This window comes from Prosopis cineraria, unplaced genomic scaffold, assembly GCF_029017545.1.
Source record: "Prosopis cineraria cultivar Desert tree isolate PC_DT_omini unplaced genomic scaffold, ASM2901754v1 PC13, whole genome shotgun sequence".
Lineage (NCBI taxonomy): Eukaryota > Viridiplantae > Streptophyta > Magnoliopsida > Fabales > Fabaceae > Prosopis > Prosopis cineraria.
The window spans coordinates 17,076,479-17,095,972 of NW_026555344.1; the positions used below are offsets into that span (position 1 = coordinate 17,076,479).

General features: G+C 29.8%; 1 long non-coding RNA gene across 1 annotated transcript; it reads right to left on the minus strand.

Annotated features, from left to right (window-relative positions):
* Positions 1-7,985: 7,985 nt before the first annotated feature.
* Positions 7,986-14,923, minus strand: LOC129290202 (uncharacterized). The gene is made up of 3 exons (XR_008588282.1): positions 14,598-14,923; positions 8,548-8,680; positions 7,986-8,430 (listed from the first exon to the last, which is right to left on the minus strand). It is a non-coding gene; the product is annotated as an uncharacterized LOC129290202 (long non-coding RNA).
* Between the last annotated feature and the right edge of the window lie 4,571 nt (positions 14,924-19,494).

Genomic DNA, 19,494 nt, shown 5'->3' on the forward strand with positions numbered 1-19,494 from the left:
TTTTATTACCACTCACATTGTTCACACATACTTAATCCTTCATTTTTCATTTCATCTTCATTATTCACCTTCACTTGTCATATTTTTCTCCCTTCTTCTTCATTCATTTTCATCTAGCACTATTAATCCATTTTTCAGATTTTATTTCTTCATCTTCTTATTATCAATCACATGTCCAGATCTTCTCCTCTTCCCTAATTCATTTCGTCTTCATTTATTCTCAATCCAGCATCTCAACTCATCCAGATTTATACCTAACTTCCAGATTCAGATTTCTTGATCTTCATACATTCATGGAGGCTTCTCAAGTTCTAATTCAAGTGAAAAGGAAGAGCATGAGTGGTTGATTTTCGTTGAGCTTCAAGGAAGATGAACCTATGATTTGAGTATTTCAGATTTACCTTCTTAATTTGTAATTTTAATTCTATAATTTCTTCTATCTTTTTCAAGGATTTGAAATTCTAGTTTAGGTTGGATTATGATTTTGGTTCTAATTACATGTTAGATTGAAGTTGTGGATGTTGGATTGAATTTTATATTGTGTTTTAGTTTTGGAATTTATGAATTCAGTTGGGTGTTCTTGAATGCATTCATATGTTCTTGATGTTCTTGTTCAGATTTCTTCATATTTCAAGCTAGATCCATATGTGTTTATATGAATATTGTTTGAGAAGTTTTTCTGCCACTCAATTTGGTTTGAATTGATTGGCTAAGAATAAGGCTTAATTATATTGTTAATTTCACTCCACTTGGCTTAGATTTATAGTGATTATTGGATGCAATGTTTCACAACAGTTTAATGGTTTTAGAGTGTTTTTCATTAAGCTAATTGTCATTACTGTGTAGTTGCAAATATGGAATTCAAGGATTATTATAAGGGATTCTAACTTGAGCTCATCATCTCATTCATTTATATCAACACATTCAAATTAAAAAATTACAAATATCTAATTCCTAGCAATTTAAATAGTAGCATAATCATATCACCACTCTTTTAATTTGTAGGCAATTGAACCCTAATTTGTGTACATTGCTCTCTTGGGAGATGACCTAGTATGCTTATAAATACATTCAAGTTTTAATTAATGGCCTAAAGTAACTTAGGGTTTCATCAATTGGCACCGTTGCCAGGGAACAACTGGCCATATAAATTGTTGTTTCAATTGATGTTTTTAATTTGTCTTTCATTTCTGTGAATTCTGGAATTAGTGCTTGTAGTGGCTAACATTTGTTATTTGAGCATTTGGTTATCTTATTGGTCAACTTGCTCCTACATTTTGGTGCTACAACATTAATTCTGGATGTGAGCTCCAAAACTGTCAAGGTTAGCTCAAGTGCCAGCAAGCTATGAGAATTTGCTCTGCCCAAAAATTTTACATGAAATTTGGACAGGTATAATTTTCGGTATACATATCGTTTTGAGCTGATTCATGTTTCATTGTGTTCCTGGTTATTTTAGAAACACTTTTTCTGTTGAACACAATTGCTAATTTGGCCATTAAGTTGGTTGAATTTTTACTTGACTGAAACAGGGTTTACTAGAATTTCTAGTTCTGTAAACCCTAATTTGAAAAAATACTGGGAAGAATTGACTATGAATTTTTATTTTAAAATTGGACTGTATAACCTTCTCTGTGTTGAAAGTTTCAGGTAAAAATTTCAGCTCAATTTGATTCAGGACCAAAGAGTTGTGCACTGAACAAGCACATAAGGTCCATTGTTGACTCCCAGTGACACTCTAGGCAGACATGGCTGATTTTGGATAAGCATATCTCTTTCCCTATTTGGAAATGTTTTTAGAAAAATTCCTGCATTTAATTCAGTGTTTTAGCTTTAATTTTTTAGTTTGAGTTTTTGCTAATTTTGTCCTTTTCACTTTCAAAAAAAATTTACAAAAATACTGCTTCAATGTGTTTCAATTCTGTCAGTTTTTCAAAATTTTGCCTATTTTCATATTTTTAATTTTTCTTAATTCCAGTATCATTTCTTGGGTGTTCTGAGCTATATAAGTCTCATAGAACTTGCAAAGGCATATCCTTTGTAACACTTGCCCCGAGTGTTATCCAAAAATCACATAATTCAAACAAACTAAATGTGATTAAGGAGTTGATCCTCTAACCAACTTAACAAATAAATCATTTAAAACCTTAAAAAAATTTATAGGTTCTACCTATAGTGCACGGAAGCAAGCTAGACAAAAGTAGAATAAAAAGATGCGGTCATGACAAATGCTATCATGACAGCCCTCTTAGACCACTTCTGTGAGGCACCGTTCCGTCATTCGACCTCCGATCGAAGTGATTTTTAAAGCTCACATATCACATTCAAAGGGTACTATAAGTGTACTAAATTTCAAAAAGATCCAATGGTCAAATTAAAAATTAAACATGTTAAAAGATTGGTTATTTTTGCTATCATGAAAGCTAAATCCGGACTAACTTTTGGGGTGCACCATTTCATCATCAGACCTCCGATCGGAGTGATTCCAAAGCTGACATGTCAATTTTAAATAGTAATATTAGCATACCAAATTTTGGAAAGATCCAACTGACGGATTGAATTTCGTGCATGTTGCAACATCAACAAATATTGCTGTCATGACAACTCCTCCGGACCAAATTTTGGAGAAACGCTGTTTCTCCGTCCGATATTCGATTGATGTGATTTAAAAGCCCACATGAAGCTTATAAAAGGTTTTACTTACGATCCAAATTTTAGAGAAATTCAATGGTTGGATTAAGATTTGACACCCGAATGTAAAAGTACAGTTTTTTGGTAAAAACCATTTTCAAAATTATCCAAATCTCATCCTAATGGTCACAAACTTGTGGGAACACTTTGGACATGTCAAATAGGACTAAAAACACCTGATAGAACATTTAAATAATAGAAAAACCCTTTATACCAAAATTTAACCACCCAGGTGCCATTTCCCAAAAAGGACCCTAAACCCCCAAAATGCACAAATCACACAAGAGTGGCCAAAAACTATTCCAAATATCATATATACATATGAATACACACGCTAAACATTTTTACTTAGTTTAGAGATCTCTGTGGGGCCCACGCACCCACTCTCTCTTTCCAAGGTATATGTTTGCCCACAGCACATAATTTGCAGTGCAACCACTTTGCATTTGCTTGTGAAATCACATATATACTAAAATAAATATTTTCTTGTGGTGGAAACTTAGTCTACTAAATAAATCCATCAAAACATACACCATAGCTAAGTTTCCTAACCACAAATCTACAAGCAAACAAAAATTCATACACAAGCCATACAATCCACACATACTCACACACATATACATAATTATATCCTACTGGCACCCTAATTCTAAATACATTACAATATATTTTCTCAAAAGAAAGGAGTTTCAGTTCTTTACAATTCACAAACAATCCCTAGCTCTGCTCCCTTCCCCGTCCTTCACCAGTTCCTTCGCCTGGACCTAGAAATATTGAAAAGAAAGGGGTGAGACAACCACAGTCTTAGTAATAAAGAAATTTACATTAATTATTACAAAGCAAGCCATAATCAAATAAACGAATAATAAATTCAACATAGTATAATTTAGCCATTTAAAATGCATGAATGCATGACCTAGGCCAGTGTGGCCTTCCATGACCAACAGAATGCCCCTTGGTACTCTTTAACTCGCAGGTAAACCTTATACCTACTTATACCTCCACAGGGACAAAACATAATCTAAGGCATGATCTAATCTACCGAACCGCCTATGCCCCTTTGATGTGAATCTTGAGCAGTTAAAGGTAACTCCCTCCCAGAGCCAGCCCGACTTACTCTCTATGTGAGGGCTACCTTGGCCTAGGCACTCAACCTCATACTTCATATGTTGAATTCCCTCCCCCACTGAGAGTTGTTAAACACTCAATACACTAATCACTTTAGTGTACTGAGCCCACAATATGTAAGGCAACACTGAGTACTGGTAGTGTACCATAGAATATCAAAAGTCCACACCTTCTCATTGGTGAACTCCCACCGAGATCATGCATTTTATTCGTGTCTACCTTTCCCGAGTATAGACCACTTCAACACTCTAAGGTAGTATAACATTTATAAATCTCCCTTAAATGGTTCCTTAGCCTATTTAAGGTACCTTACTTAGTTACACTTCCTTAAGTGTAACTTCTATTCCTTATGATTAAAATACATGTAAACAAATCTCATTTTTATAAAAACATTGTTGTTAAACAATTAGCAAACATATTTGTACTATAATCAAAGTAGTACCCCATAACTGCTTATAAAGCACATTTAATTTTTTCAAACATGTAATGCATGATAGCTAGTAATATTTATTCAAAAATAGCTAAAAAAAGTAATAAGAAATATAAATTTCCTTATTACCTTAACCCTTTTGGTACCAAAAGGGTTCCTCTTATACAAAATAAAACTTGGCTTGTTCCTTAACTTCTCAATAAGTTCCACCAAGAATTTCCTACAACATATAAGTGATCCACATCACTTATCATGACAAATAGCATTAATGAAGACTATAACTCATACCACACAACTTGGGTCAATGAGTCATAATCCATCCTAATGGTCCATATATTAAACCAACCATTCACATAGTATCACTTAACCATCAAAATCATTTATTATCCATCACTAGGCTAATTTCTAATTTATATATTTTTTAATCAATTAAAAACCTTCACTTAGTGTCACCAACTTTCACCATTGGCCCTTATAATGAAAACTAAACCTTAATTTAAATCTTATTAGGCTCAAATGGCAAAATTATAACTAAATCAATAGACTTAAATTATTGAAGAGCAAAACCCAACCTCTTGGGTTTTGATTTGTGCCCAAAACACCTCTTTTCATCTAATTATCCCCTCAAAATATTAGAATACCATATAAAAACTCAAAACATTCTCCCTAAGATCTAAAGAAACAAAAGCTTACAAGAATAAAGCCTTTAGAATCAAAATCTAGAAATTTTTTCTTCCAAAAATTGAAGAAAATCAAGAGGAAGGGAAGAGGATTGAAGTAGGAAGTTTAAGTCAAAAGAGCAAGTATATGTATTCTTGATATGTTAGTGGTTCCAATGGTCTCGAAGAGTTTTTTGTTTGATCTATGATGTTTACTTAGGACCATTGGATAGTACGGAAGTGGAATTGGAGGCTTTGACGATGAAGCTCTAAATATGGTAATAGAGGAAAACAAAAAAAAGGGAGAGAAGCTAAGTTAGAAAGTTTAGGGTAGCAAACTTTACTTTACTCTTATATGGCTGTTGCTTGCATGAATTGGCATGTTTGTTATGTTAGATGACTTCGTGAAATCATGCATTTATATAGGAGATTATGCTTGTGACATATCATAGGCCCATGTTTGTGTTTTTCAAATAATGCATTGATATATAGTTTAAACATGTCATTTATGTCATGAAAGTTTTAATATAGTTGCAAGCATGTTATAATGCCAAGCTTTGCCATGTATGTTTGAGTGGTGATTGTTTGCTACTGAGATTCTCCTAAATCTCACTCCCAATGACTCATCAAGATAGGTTATAAGCCTCCAAAGGAAGAGGTAAAGCACGAAGCAAAGGTAAGTGGAAGAGAGAATGAATTTCACATAACATTACTTTTATAGAATATGAAAATTGTATAAACTCATGAGCCATGCATGTAACTTCATGATGTGATCTTGACATGTATAATTGATGTGTGAAAATGCATAATGACCATTCTGGAGTCATGATAAGGTCTTGAAACCATAATCTCAATATGCATATTCAAGACTGTGTAGATTGGGCTCTTTTCATAGCAATATTATTGTTTCATTGTATAATTTAAATTAAACTATATTCACTGCCCCATGAGAATTTTTATAAGCAAACTAGACACATAAATTTTTCTAACAAATCCTAAAGTAGGTTATCTAGACATGTAAACCTTGAGTTATGACTTTTTTCAAATTGTGGCACATTCTGTAAAAGAAGCAAAACAGTTTTGGAAAAATAAATAGACTGTACTGTTTGGAACCGAAGAGGGTTAAAAATGTTTTTTTTTTCAACATAAAGGACTTCAAGAGATTTTAATATAATTTTAAAGTATCCTCATATAAATTTTCTAGATTTAGCTATAATTTTTTAAAGTTAAGTAAAAATTCTAAACTTATCAAATAAATAATAACCCAATAATTAATTTATAAATTTTAATTTATAGGCTTCATTTTTTATTTTCCTCAACCATATCATTTTCAATTGCATAGGATAAGCGTTACAAGTGAGGAAGTGACAAATACGCAACTTTATTGATGTCATCTAAGTCCTTGGCAAGTTAGAGAATAGTTCTGCCGACAAAGCACCCTGGTCAAAGCCCGAGAAGCTCACTGGTGAATAAAAGACATTTAACATCCTTTTTGAAATTAGTTCCGACATAACCGGTCTAAAATGTAAGAAGGTGACATTCTCATAATTATTTGAATATTTTTAGGACATTTTAGATTGGTTATTTATGCAACCGATTTAAATTATAAGTTTCACATGAGCTTTGAAAAACCCGATCTAGAAAGTTCAATAAATTAAAAATCAAAATACATATTATAATATATTAGATCAAAGTTTTAAAAAAAGTATAGTCAGCGAAACATGTATTAAAAGAATAAAATTTATAAAGGATGAAAAAATTTATTTTTGATATTAACAATAAAAATATCGTTTAGACCTTTAGCAAAACTAATATGGATATTCAAGCAAAATATTCTTGCAAAATATTTCTTTTTAATATGATCTAGGTCGGGTATATAAAAATTTAATCTAAAAAATCAATAGAATGATTAAAATATAAAATATAAAATTACTTTTTATAATTTTTAAATAAAAAATAAAAATGAATAGATTTTTTAGAAACTGATATGGCACTCCAGCCTAAATTTAGAGCCGGTAATTTGGGCCAAGCCTGACAGGCCAGCCCGAACCCGCCCGAAAAATTTAAGGTCAAGCCCGAAAAAAATATTATTTTTTATTGTTCGGGCCTATTCGGGCCGCCCGAATAGGCCCGAGGAAATTCGAGCCAAGCCCGATCGGGTTCGGGCTTGGCCCAAATACCCGAATAAAAAAATAATTTTTTTAAAAAATATATAAAATATGATAAATATTAATTAATTTTTCAAATTTTATATCATTTTATACCAAAATACTATATATATAAGTGTTTTAATGTAGTTATTTTTTAAAAAAAAATTAAAATAGTTATATTTCATATTTTTATTATTTTTAATCAATAAAATATCTCAAAATAATATTTAAAATATATTTTAATATTAATTTTAATATTTTAAGACCCATTTTTTGTTAAAAAAAATTTGAGTCCTATAAATCATTTGCATGTAAAAAAATAATTTTATATTTTTAATAAATTAAGAGAATTAATTTTAAAGTAAAAATAAATTGAAAATAATTTTAAAAATAAAATTTAGGTATGTATGAATTTCTGACTCTACTACTAGATAAACATAATAAATAAAATAATATTCTTGAATAATTACTTGGTTATTGTCCATGCAAGATTTGGTTAAAAATTAAGAGTAAACTAGAGTAAGAATCCCTTTTATACAAGAGTTAAACAATATAAAAAGTTAAAAAAATAATTTCAAAAAAAATAATATTTTACTCATAATTAAATAATTTTTTATATAATATAATGATGGCAATTTTTTTATATTCATAAAAATGAAAGGTATAATTTACCTAAAAGTTATTTAAAACTTTGAACTAATCAAAATAATAATTTTAAATTAGTAGTCTAACTGTGATTGAATTGGGATCAGCTTAATCATAATTAAAATAATATAATTTAATTAAAGTATATAAAATATTTATATATGACTATGATAAGAGCAATATTTAAACAACTATGACATTAATTTACAAGTAAAGGAAATATTCATGAATAAATTATACATAATACAATAAAATAATAACAGAGCTACTTAAATACAAAGTTGATAAATTATTTTTTATTTTATTCTTTTAAAATTAAGATAATATTTTACAATTAATAGAATTATTTAAAAATTAAAATTGGTTCAAAAAATACAGAAAAAATATTTTTAAAAAGTTTCGGGTATTCGGGCCAGCCCGAATAAGCCCGAAGCCCGAAGGTGTTAGGGCCGGGCTTAGCTATATGAGCTTTTTAAACCCGGCCCGAATAAGCCCGGCCCGCCCGAATTACCGGCTCTACCTAAATTAAAGAATTCATGATGGCACGCTTTTCATTCTTTTTTTCATAAGTGTGCGCTCCTTGTCCCTCACCTCACCTCCTCCTTCAATCTTCTTCCCGGTTGAACGACCTACTCCTTCAATCTTCTTTCCATTGGCTCTACCTTGCTAGGCTTGTGTAGCGTTGCTCTTCCCTTCTACCTCCAGACTCCATTGTGTGGCTCTATCTCTGCTTTCACAATCCATGGTGAGTTCTACTCCCTCTGCTCCCTTATTTATGAATGTTTGGAAGAATATTGAAATATATATATATATATATATTCATATATGCTTGAGGAAGACTTACCTCAATAGTGGGAGTAGGTCTGATTTCCACCACAAACTTCAAATTCCCACTTAAGGTGAACAATGGAATGCAAAAGCAAATTCCACTATTAGGTATTGGAACCATTTGCCTTTTTTCCTCTTAGTATAACATCCTGAAAAAATTAACCTTATTTAAGCAAAGTTAAATGAGGTTAATAAGTAAATTAATTTGGTTGTGATTATAAAGAGCTAATAAATATTTTAAATTGTGATTTCAACCCTAAAATTGGGTTTAAAGTGGAATTAGACCACTCGAACCTTCAAAGGGAGAAGAATAAGAGAAAGCGCCTCTATATCACATGTTGAGATGCACAAACCACTAAAATGCAAAGTAGAGCTCTTTGTACTACATGCCACAATGCATGTCCCATGTGGCATAGCATGTGGTGATTTTCTAGTAGTAATAAGAGCGTTCTACAGTTAAAAAAATAGAAGAGGAACAAAGAAGAACGAAGAGGAACACAAAATGCTCGGTTAGGGCATTGCAAATTTTTGAAGGATTAGGAGCAATTTGAAACTTGTAAACATTTAAGGTAAGTCTCCTAAGCCCTCCACTCCTTCCTCTTCCATTTTTATCGAAGTTGAGAGTTAGGGTTTGCTAGAGAAGTGAATTTTCAAACTTTTGAAACTATGGGTCCGAACCCATTGACTTTAACAAAGTTAATAAGAGTTGTTTAGGCATTTATGGCTTTATGAATTTTGGTAATTGTAGGGTAATAAATACCCAAAAAAAGGTATTTATAAAGGTTGTTAGGAGCAGTTAATGGTCATTAATTATGGTTAGATTATTTGTCAAGACCAATATGAGTTAAGGAAAGCTAATATCTGATATACCCTATGGGTAATAAATACCCAAAATTGGGTTTTGAGAGTTTAGAGGTGTTGACTTAGATATTGAAAATTATCCTAATGAGAATATTGATTATTGTTGATGTAATTAACTGTAGATTAATTATAATTCAGCACTATTCAAGCTTTGAATAGCTTTAGAAGTGTGTATTTAAAGGATAAATCTTTAACCTTTTAAATATTTGAGGTAACTAAGGGAATCTTTCTTATACTTTTGTATGTTAATTAATTAAAAAGTTTATAAGCATTTTTAAAATGTGTGAATTTGTTCACTATAGGTATGGTATGTGAAGTTTAAGTAGCCATGTGTTGATATTGGCTTGTCAAGTTGTCTAGGAATTGGTTGTGAATGAAGCATGTGATATGTGATGAGTTAATATGGTACAATGAATAACTTATTGAAATGATGTGTGTGTGTGTGATGAATAATGAGAGAAATGTTAAATTAAGGAGTTCTATGATAATGTGAAAATGTGAGTATATGACATTATGGAGTTCTATGATACATTATGATGTGATAATGTTAATGATTATAAAATGATGTGAGTATGTAACATCCTATTTTTAATTGAGAATTTAATATAAAAAATTATAATTTTAATTAAAGAAAATTATAATGTTTAACTAATAATTAAATTGTATTTTGAGAAAAATTAAGGTGAATGAGTTTGGGCACTCTTCTTATGTGAGGAAAGCCTAATATTAGTTTCACTAAGTAAAGAAGAGAAGGGTCAGATTAGGTCAAATTATATATGGTGTTAAGCTACAGGTATTCAAGATAGAAGTTGAGAAAATTGTTTTCACATCCACATAAAGTAGCCTTCATAAATTGACATTTACAAATTCGTTCAACATTGGATTAGGCTTACATTTGATCATAAGGTTCTTAATATCCAAATCATCCTTTTTAATGGTTGGATCATGAATTAGTTCCTTGATTAAAGAGTTATTAACTTCTTAATTTGTAATAAATGTTTTCACATCTTCATAAAAAAGTCTCAGTAAATTGATGTTTTTGAATTTGTTCACCGTTAGATCAGGCTTATATTTTGTAGTCATGTTTGTAAAATTCAATTAATCCTTTTCAACAGTTGGATCATTTATTAATTTCTTGGTTAGGGAGTTATTAACTTTTTCATTTGTAATAGTCATTTTCACATTGTCACAAAGTAGTCTCAGTAAAGTTTTATTAGTGAATATTTTTACCATTGGATCTATCTAAAATTTGGCAGAAGGTTCATGGCATCGAAATTGATATTTTCGATGGTTAGATCTCTACTTAGTTTTCTTATGTAAAATTTATTAACTTTTTCCTTCATATGAGATATAACCTAACGCCTTAGACCTCATAAAGAATCCTTGTGGTTAAATAATGGACTATAGAAACTTAGAGTGAGTTTTGTTAGACTTTTAAGGGTCTACTAAATTTAATAAAGTTAATAGAAACTTTAAACTAATTAACAAAATGAGTTTAGGGTGTTATGTTAGGTCATAGGTAGCGTTGGGAATATATTTGTGCCAAGTAATGATAAAGTCTATGACGTTAATTATAGATTAATGTTTTGTGGCTATTGTGCAAGATTGGAGACATTGTGAAAGCGTGTTTTGAGTGACCTTTTGATTGACTCAAGGGGTGGAGGTAATCGGGAACTTAAATTCCCTAATACATTAACTCTAGTATTTATTGTGTATTTTTTTTTTTACAAATGATGTTCTTGAGGAAAATGGTGTAAGCATGATATATATATATATATATATGAGAATGTGCGAAAGATGCATATGTGTGATTTATGTATGGCAAGCTTGAGCAATGAACTAGAATATTGAATATTATATATTATGAATTACTGTGGAATCATGAATTATTATGTAATTATGAATTATCGTGTAATTATGACCATAAATGTGATGTATATGTGTGACACATATGGATAAGAGTTCACCTTATGCTGGGAGATCATATTTAAGTTCACATGGCATGAACAATATTTAGGTAGCAGCAAAAGTTGTATAGTTGTGGCACCAACTCCAACAGGGGTTAGGTGTGGTTCTAGCTTACCCAATAATACTCACTTTGGGAGTGGGTATGTGTATCGACAATTATATGAGACCCTGTAGGCAAGGGAGTCCATGATCCAAGTTTAAGGAGTGGTGACCTATGGCCAGTTTACCACTCAAATTTTGGGGAGCTCGAGCGAGTTAGGATATCTAGATTCAGTCTTGTTACTTAATAGCCCATAGACTTAGTTAGAAGGAATAAGGAGATTACAAGGTGGTAGATGATCATGCATGCATATTTATGTGAATATGTGGTATTATAGGGAAATATGTAGTATTATATGTGTTTTTATGGTTTTGGGTGTGAGATTGTTATGCTTACATAACCTTAAATGCTATTTAAATATATGTTGGAAGTTAGAAATTCTTTCATTATTGATATGTTTATCTCACTCCTCATTGCTCATGTTTCTACAAGTGATGCTTCATAGGTGTAAAGGAAAAAGGAATCAGAGGCACATAATTAGTAATTGCTTGTAATGTCTTAGTATATATGTGCAAAGGATTTATATCATGTATATCTATTATATTGCCAACTAAGGCTATCAGTGCATGTTAATTGTGAGTATGTGTTTTTATGAATTAAATTGGCTAACTTTTTAAGTATCAGCCTATAAGGACCATGATTAATTAGTTCAAAAAAAGATCAATTTATTATTATGTTTGTTAATGAGAAGTATAATGGGATCATACTAAAATGTGAGATAGGTGGTAGTGTTAGTAGGTTAGTTAATAAGCAAGAGCTTACTTGACATCAAAGCCCTGAGTTCTATGGCTTGGATAATATGACATGTAAATTGTGCATCATGCATCTAGAATGTTGGCTATATATATATTCTACACATGTTCCTTTTCCTTTGCTTAGATATTTATCCAAGTTAGTCTTTAATTTCTTTTGTATTTGGTCCCATCTTTAGGAGGGGAGAAAGGATATGAAATTAAGCATAGTATTTTTTTTTTTGAGCTTATGTTTAAAAAATCTCGCAAGTGGGGACAAATCAGGGAGATAAATTTAAGTTTTAATTAGAATATATGAAATTGGTGGAGGAAATAATTAGTTAAAAATAGAAATTGTGATGTTTTGTTAAACTTTATTCCTAGATGAGTATTGGAATTACCCTTATTTTTAGTTGGTATTTTTTTAGAACCCAAAGGTGACTATGTCATTATGGGAATGGGTAGGAATACTTACCAAATATTCCTTTTATTAAGAAAGACACTAGTGTAAAAAGAATTTTTTACCATAATTAAAACATATTTTTCACGACAAAAGACATGGTGTAGTAAAAGATTATGTAGTAGTAAACTAACATTTTTTGCCATAGGTCCTAGCTTTACCTGTGGTGAAAGATGAGAAGATTTATGGCAAAAGATGACATTTTTCACCACAAGCTGTAGCTTCACCTATTGCAAAAAATGCGAATAAAGACTCATTTATGGTGACAATTGTGGATACAACTGTCGCCATAGATGCATCTTTTACTATTGTTATTACAATAACTGTGGCCATAAATACTATAATTTTTGTTATAAAATTGCTTATAACTATATATATCCCTTACTTACAAACCTACATTAATATATATAAACAGCAACTCCAGAGACCAATACAAATATATCTAGTACAAACATATCAACTAAAAATCTACATTTTCAAGACAAATATCTATAAAGTTTTTGCTCTAACATTTTTAATTCTAAGAAATAACTAGACCAAAGGCTACATATATGTCTTAACTCTTACATAGAATATAGCTTTAAACTTTAAAAGTGCTGTAAATTTAATAACAATATGCATATGAATAATAACTCAAGCATATAGCAAGCTTCAAAATATAAATCAATATTAACAAATTAATACCTAATCAAATGAATGCATAGTACCTTGAGTGATAATTTTATACATGAAAATCATTACATAATAACCACACTCTACACTTCCTGATTGTTAAGGACACTATAAAGAAAATAAAAATAATTAAATTTATGAAAATAATATTATAATCTTCATTCTTTTGGTAAGCATATATCTTTTGGCACCTTAAATTTCTTGGACATAATATTTTTTTCACCTCATAGTAATTATTTGAAAGTGTATTACCCTCTAGAAGCATTTCTTTCAATAGTCTGAGTAGCTAACTTTGTGAAACTCTTATTGCTCCACCCATATCTTACTTTCATGTTGAACAACTTCAACACCGTTGTTAGTTATGTATATTTTGTACACTTTGAATACAAAAGTGCTTCTGAATCATTGCATAAGTTATCATATTTATACACCTTCTCAGTGGTTTCAATGCCAATATGACGTAACATATCTTTTATCTAATCATCAAAATCCATATCATCATCCTCATCCCGTGGCATGCTGCCTTTTTTAGATTCACCATGCAACACCCATTGTCTATATGCTTTGTAGAATCTGAAACAAACTAGGTGATCCTTAATCTCTAAAAGACTTTATTGCAACCCATTCAAGCACTTAACACATGGACAATAAAATAATTCTTTATTATTAGGAATATTGTTCTTTGCAAATTCTAGAAATTAATCTACCCCTCTCTCATATTCATCACATATTCATAAAGCATCTATCTAATTATGATTCATCATTACCTATTTTAAGTACCAACAATTAATTTGTGATTTGAAATTTATAAAATTTTGGTAGCACAACAATTTATAAAGTGAAATTTCCTATGCACTAAATCAATTTCAATAAAATTGTTAATTATATTATTTTATTTAACCTTATTAAATTTAAACAAAATTCAACAAATCTCAAAAAATTAAAGTCTAAATAATAAATTAAAAAATAATATTTTGAAATTTAAAAAAATTTGGAAGCATAGCAATATATAAATAGAAAATTTATGGGTACCAAACTCCTCAATTTGATCAATTTAAACACATCTAAAATGAATTGTCAATAATTATTAACTCTAATTAAAAACCAATTCAAACTATAACATATAATCATTAAACAATAATCTAATTTAAGATAATGGGTGTCCAAAAATTATCCCAACAAACAAACAAAAAAAATTGTAAGAAAAGAACATAAAAATAATTCTATGAAGCTAAAAGGGTAATTTAGAAGAAAAATAATTAGGAGAAAATTACCAATTGAGGCGAGCGGTGCAGGAGGTGGGCCAGCGGCAAATGAACTGGGGGCGGCAAGTTCAAGGAAGCGAGAGCTACGGGCACGGTGAGCTACCGGAGCGACGAATTGTGAGATATTGACAGTAAGGCGAGCTGTGGGCACATGAGAGAAGACAGCTGGTAACGGGATTGAGGTAACTGAGGGGAGAGCGGAGCTAAAGGGAGCGAGGAAGTTGAAGGGAGTGGCGGGAGAGAGAGACAGCTAAGATGAAATGAGAAAGGACAATGAAGGAAGCTGGGGGTGTGAGAGAGACCTAAGGGAAATGAGAGAGGGCAGGTGAATTCAAGAATGAGGAGCTTAAGGCGTGCATGGTAAAAGTGTAAAGTAATTGATTAATGGCGACAGGCACCACTCGCGCTTGTGGCGCTTGTTGCCACAAGTGTGTGAAAATTTCACACAAACTTACAACGACAAGCATGAGAGGCACCCGTCACCACAAGTGTGTTCGAAATTCAGATATTTATTTGTCAAACTATTAATTAATTTTAATTTAATTTTTTATGTTTATTTAATAGTTTTATTAACCGATTTTAGTTAAATGTGTCTAAATTTAGGCACAATAAATGTGTCTCAGTTTAGACACATTAATATGTTTGAATTGAGACACATCTAATTAAAAATGATTAATATTTAAATAAATATTTATTTATTTTTTTCTTAATTAATTTGAATTAAATTTTTTGTTTTTATTTAATGGTTTATGAATTGAGATGCATTTATTGTGTTTAAATTTTGACACATTTAATTAAAATTGATTAACATTTTATTATTAATTAACTTTTTATCTATTATTTATTGTACAGCTTTTTTAAAATTTTAATGACCTGAGGGCAACGAAACTGAGGGAAATGAGAAAGGGCAGTGAGAGGCAAAAACGGGGAGCTGAGGGCACACAGAGTAAAAGGTATAAAATAAATTGATTAATGGTGACTGGCACGTGTGGCGGCTGTCACCATAAGTGTGTCTGAATTTCAGACACACTTAAATATTTATTTGTTTAAATATTAATTAATTCTAATTTAATTTCTTATTATTTAATTTTTATGTTTGTTTAATTGTTTTATTAATCAATGTTAATCAAATGTGTCTAAATTTAGACACAATAAATGTGTTTGAGTTTAGACACATTAATATGTCTGAATTGAGATACATTTAATTAAAATTGATTAATACTTAAATAAATATGTAATAAATATTTGTTTATTAATTTCAATTAAATTTTTTATTTTTTATTTAATTGTTTCTGAATTGAGACACATTTATTGTGTCTGAATTTAGACACATTTAATTAAAATTGATTAATATTTTATTATTAATTAATATTTTATCTATTATTTATTGTACAATTTTTTAAAAAAATTTTAATGACCTGAGGGCAATGAGGGGAGGTGGGGCATGAGAAAGACTTGAGGAAATGAGAGAAGATAGCGGGAGGCGGGATTGAGGAGCTGAGGGCGCGCGGAGTAAAAGGTACAAAGTAAATTGATTAATGACCACACGCCCCTATTGCCAAAAGTGTGTTTGAATTTCAGACACAGCTAATTATTCATTTGTTAAATTATTAATTTATTCTGATTTACTTTTTTATGTTTATTTAATTGTGTTATTAATTAATTTTAATTAAACGTATCTAAATTTAGACACAATAAATGTGTCTCAGTTCAAACACATTAATATGTTTGAATTGAGACACATTTAGTTAAAATTGATTATTATTTAAATAAATATGTAATAAATATTTATTTATTAATTTCTTAATTAATTTCAATTAAATTTTTTATTTAATTGTTTCTGAATTGAGACACATTTATTGTGTCTGAATTTGGACATGTTTAATTAAAATTGATTAACATTTTATTATTAATTAACTTTTTATCTATTATTTAATGTACTTTTTTTAAAAATTTTAATGATCTGAGGGTAGTGAGGGGAGCTGGGGGTGTGAGAGAGACCTAAGGGAAATGAGAAAGGGTAGTGAGAGGCAGGAATGAGGAGCTGAGGGCACGCAGAGTAAAAGGTATAAAGTAAATTGATTAATCAGGACCAGCACGTATGGCACTTGTAGCCATAAGTGTGTCTGAATTTCAGGCACAATTAATTATTTATTTTTTAAATTATTAATTAATTCTAATTTAATTTTATATGTTATTTAATTATTTTATTAATCAATTTTAATTAAATGTATCTAAATTTAGACACAATAAATGTGTCTCAGTTCAAACACATTAATAAGTTTGAATTGAGACACATTTAATTAAAATTAATTATTATTTAAATTTAAATAAATATGTAATAAATATTTTCATTAATTTCTTAATTAATTTCAATTAAATTTTTTATTTAATTGTTACTGAATCGAGATACATTTATTGTGTTTGAATTTTGACATATTTAATTAAACTTGATTGACATTTTATTATTAATTCACATTTTGTCTATTATTTATTGTTTAGTTTTTTTTTTTATGTTTTGTACTAATGAGAGGATTAGATTTGTAAAGTCACATAAGTCACTTTAATATTGTGAATTAATTGGTATCTCATTCTAAGTCAAATTACATTGAGGGTAGATGTTTTTCTTTGCTATTCCACTCTTGGGACATGTAATTGCGACCAAGATTGTAGAAACTCTAGTTAACTTTGTGAGTTCAATAGCCTTGAATATATAATTCTGGTAGAATTAATCTTTTATAATTTTTAGTAAATTAATATTACACGTCATTCTGTTTAATGTCTTATAAAAGCTATTGAAGTTACCTAACATTACCTAGTCATAAAAAAAAGAGTATGGATTTAATTGAAATTAGTTGAAATTGAGTTAGAGCTATTTTTGTAGTATGGTAACCTAGCTATGTACAATTGAAAAGTTAAATCAAGGTTTTTTGTACTTGAAAATGAATATTTTGAATTAGAGTTTGACTTTGTAACAATGCATGTGCGATTTCACTCTGGGGTCTAAAAAAAATGATTCTTATATATTAAGACTAGATTTTAAAAACAAACTCTTATTTTCTGAATTGATGTTTGCATTGATCAGTAATAATTACTTAAGCTTAGATCTTAATGAGAGGAACTCAATAATTGTTTAACTTTGTGCGTTGTTTAAGTTGTTCAAGATTCATGGGGATTTCAAAGAAATATCTTTTGAATATAATCATGCTAAAAATTGGTGATGTCATGCTATAAGCACATAGGTTATGAAGTTAATATGGAACATAACTAATTTTTATTAGTTTGGGACAAATTCTCATGTCACAAACTGTTGTATTATAAAATGAATTTTTATTACCCTACCTACATAAACTCTATTTTGAATCCAAAGAGATTGTTTTCTAAGATAATCAAGCATCAAATTGGGATTTGTGATTGATTTTGGTTTCATATGTTGAGAAGGCTCAATTACTTAATCTACATGTCTAAGATGTAAGATAACTTCACATTGTATTTTGATCCTAAACTCTAAACCAAACTATTTGGCTTTTTGTGTGTGGTTTGTTGTGTTTTGGATTCAAAAAGTGGACAAAAGACCATATTTTAATTTTGCAGAGAGAAAACTTTGGTTTAGCTACTATGGTTGTACATTTTGTGGGTTGGTTAAGGAAGGGTGTTCTTATATTGATGCTCCTAAGAGAAGTGATTCCTTATCATTACAACAAAATAAGCTAAATATGATGCCTTATATTTGATGATTATAAGTGTAAAACGACAAATAAAAAAAGCTCTAAATACTTGATAGTTGTTTCAAAAAAACCATCAAGTATTTAGTACATATTTAATAGTTATATTGACATAACTGTCAAATATATCTGCATACTTAACGGTTATTTGTAAATAAGCATCAAATATATGATTTAAATAAAAGAATAAAAAAATTAATTACTTGATGTTTGTTTATTAATAACCGTCAAGTATTTCTGTATTCTATTTGATGGTTATTTAATAACAAGTGTCAAGTAAGGAATACTTGATGGTTATTATGAAATAACCGTCAAGTATTGCCTTTTAAATTTATACTCCAAAACCTTTCATTTTCACATTTCTACAACTCGAACGTTTTCGAAAACACACCCAAAGTGCTTGAAAATCATTTTCCATCACTGAAATTGCCCAAAAACACAAATTTAGACTCGATTCTTCATGGGTTCCATTTTTTGGGGTTCATGGGTTGTTCATTCATCAAAGTTTTCATTTCAAGCATTTTGGCTTCATTCTCCATCTTCCATATGTAAGTGTAATTTCTCCTTCATCTATTTAATTCATTTTTGGGTTTAGTATTTAGGATAAATCTGAATTCAAATTTTTCTACTTGCTTTTCAATAGTGCAAAACGCAAGTTATCTTCTTTCCTAATTCCCCTACTCTTCTTCTTCATCCTCATGCTTTGCCTCTCTTAAGTAAGTCGGCCTATGCTTCTTCCTTGTGGTATTGTTGTCAATTGATTGTAATTAGGGAGTTTATTGGAATTAGCAATTGGAATATGAATTTTTTGTTCATTAGAGCTATGATTTGTGATTGAATATATATAGGCTTTGGTTTTTGGTTCTTTGTTAGTTATGAAATTAAATTTAAGATTATATAAAAATTAATTTACTATTGGGCATTATATAAATTTGTTGAAAATTTGTTTCTCTTGTTATGGTGATGGTGATTAATTTTGTTGTTGAATAACTTGATTAGATATGATTGAGTTATATTAAATTTATAGGACAAAATTTTTGTATTAATTGTGACTGTGGATAATTTGATTGGGTATAAGTATTATATGAGAACTTGTAAATGATGAAATTTTTGAATAAGAGAGGGTTAACCTGAAAAAACTCTTTTGTTTCAGCTATTATGTTGCTGAATTTTTTAGGATA